Source organism: Morone saxatilis, unplaced genomic scaffold, assembly GCF_004916995.1.
Source record: "Morone saxatilis isolate NCDOM2014 unplaced genomic scaffold, NCSU_SB_2.0 Contig6, whole genome shotgun sequence".
NCBI lineage: Eukaryota > Metazoa > Chordata > Actinopteri > Moronidae > Morone > Morone saxatilis.
In genome coordinates this window covers 12,576,653-12,578,889 of record NW_023340206.1, presented here as the reverse complement: position 1 = coordinate 12,578,889, position 2,237 = coordinate 12,576,653, and the positions used below count along the sequence as shown (strand labels likewise).

At 32.7% G+C, this 2,237-nt stretch overlaps 1 long non-coding RNA gene across 1 annotated transcript in view; it reads left to right on the top strand.

The window, feature by feature from the left end:
- LOC118339896 overlaps positions 1-2,237 on the top strand; it is a 59,466-nt gene that overhangs the window by 1,870 nt on the left and 55,359 nt on the right. The gene's annotated exons all lie outside the window — the stretch shown is intronic.

The window sequence follows — 2,237 nt, the reverse complement described above, 5'->3', positions numbered from 1 at the left end:
TTGTTTGTTGTTTCCTCGCTGTGTGAGAATATAATAAAGATCGATTAAGGTCATTATTCAGTCACGTTGCTCTGGTGGAGCAGTACCGGCAGGAACACTGAAACGAGCCAGCTGTGTGTGATTGGTAGATTGGATCCAATAACATCTGCTACCACTAGAGGGTCTGATTGTTATTGATTATTGGCTCATTGAATTATTCTACCACTGTAGGAGTTTTTATTTTCCTTTTTATGTGATACAATTGGCCACAAAGTCTCACTATTATTCCAATAATTGTACAGATTCTAGACACCAATGTCATCTTTAAAACAGCTTTTCCTTCTTTGATTTTTAAAGACTTTATTAGATATTAAATGTCACTATTTCTGTCATTTTACCTAACTTACCTTTACTAACTGTTCCTATTGCAATTGTAACATCTGTTGCAATCAATAGAATCAATATGATTGTCTTAGCCATATCAGGAATATGCCATTTAATCCATACATATACAAACATATACAGTCTTACTGTTGGTTTTAGTATTAAAGTAAAAGCCTTCAGGAACAGTAAAATAAAACAGTGTTAGATATGTAAATCACCAGATTGACCATTGTGGTTGTCAATGCCCCCCCAATGTTAAACTGTAAGAGTTAGCACATTTCCCTTGTTCATGTTAAACATTTTTATATTTCAATACACCATGGTTCATACATCATCATGATGTTTCAGCATATCATGAATATACCATATAATGGATGCAATTTAAAGTTCTGATGATTTATTCTGTGTTTGATGGTTGCAGGAGGACTGCTGCTGCTGACGCTCTGTGGGAACTATGGAACAGTCTTCAGGTTGCTCCACTTTCCAGTCTTACGGTTGATTATTAATGTAACTAAATCCTATGTTTATTATTGTATGATTTTGACTTTCTCTGTCAGCTGTTAACATGTTAAGACTTTAATTTGTCTCCCACTCGTAGATCTGCAGCGTCAGTGGAGGACATCTTGGAAGAAGGAACATCTCCTCTGGTAGGATATTTTTCTATTTGGCAGAAAATGTTAAAAAAGTTTATACTTTATCTGGACTGAGACATTTTTGGAAATGTATTGACGCCACAAATAAGATTTATTTTACCTCCATGTCTAGATCTGATATCTGAACCTTTCAAAGCTAACAAGATCATAGAAAGAAAAACTGTTTTGGCTCACATTGTTGTGTGTTTGCAGGAGTTTAAGTCCTGATTGCAGTAGAGATATTTTCAGTAGCAGAACTGTTACCTTCTTTATGGAAGTAGAGAACACAAAGCTGAATGTGAAAAGTTTGAGAAAAAGGTTTTAATGCTGATTTTGACAAAGAAGACAACAACAACAATACCTTTGGTTTTGCTACATTCATTTGAATTGTCTGACAATTTTATAATATGTAAATTATTTTACAATTTAAAGGCTGATGTCTACAACTTGTGGAGTAGCACAGCAAAAAAAACACCTGCGTGAGTAAAACTCTGAGAAAAATGAAATAAAATAAATATGAAATCTATATTCATATTCAATAAATTCATCCCCAAATGTATTACATTTCTTGTCAAGAGTTATGAGTTAACAGTAATCAATAACTTATGTTAAGTGGTGTTTAGTGTTGTAGTTATTCACTCTGACCACTGGAGGGCACTCTTCATTGTACTAAACACTTACATTATTAGATTTAAATTAACAATTTAAATAACAATTACATACAACATGTTCTACCTTAATTTCTGTCTGAAATGTGAGGAAAGTCAGCTAAATGTTCAAAATATATCAGCTACAAAATTGGAATTGAGTTTTTACATTTGGTGCAACATAGCAGAAGATTAATAAGGATAAAATATAAAGTAATAAAAAACATGTCTTTCAGCTACTTATGCTACTCAGGTTAACTTAAAAACAAACAATAACTTAAAAAGACTCAGGAGGCTTCATCTGAAAAATGAACCACAAAATATTTTGAAATTAAATGAAATTAATAGTGCAAATGTCCAGAATAAAATAAATAAATAAATAAGAATCCAAAAGTTTCCTTAACAGGAGCTGGAGAGAGTGATTGATTATGAATTGAATAATAGATTAGAAATTAAGATGTGCTCCTAATCTGTATTAGTATTAATGTCATGTGATGTACATTTATCTGTACTAATAACTCTCTCTCACTCTCTCTCTCTCTCTCTCTCTCACTCTCACTCTCTCTCTCTCTCTCTCTCTCTCACACACACACAC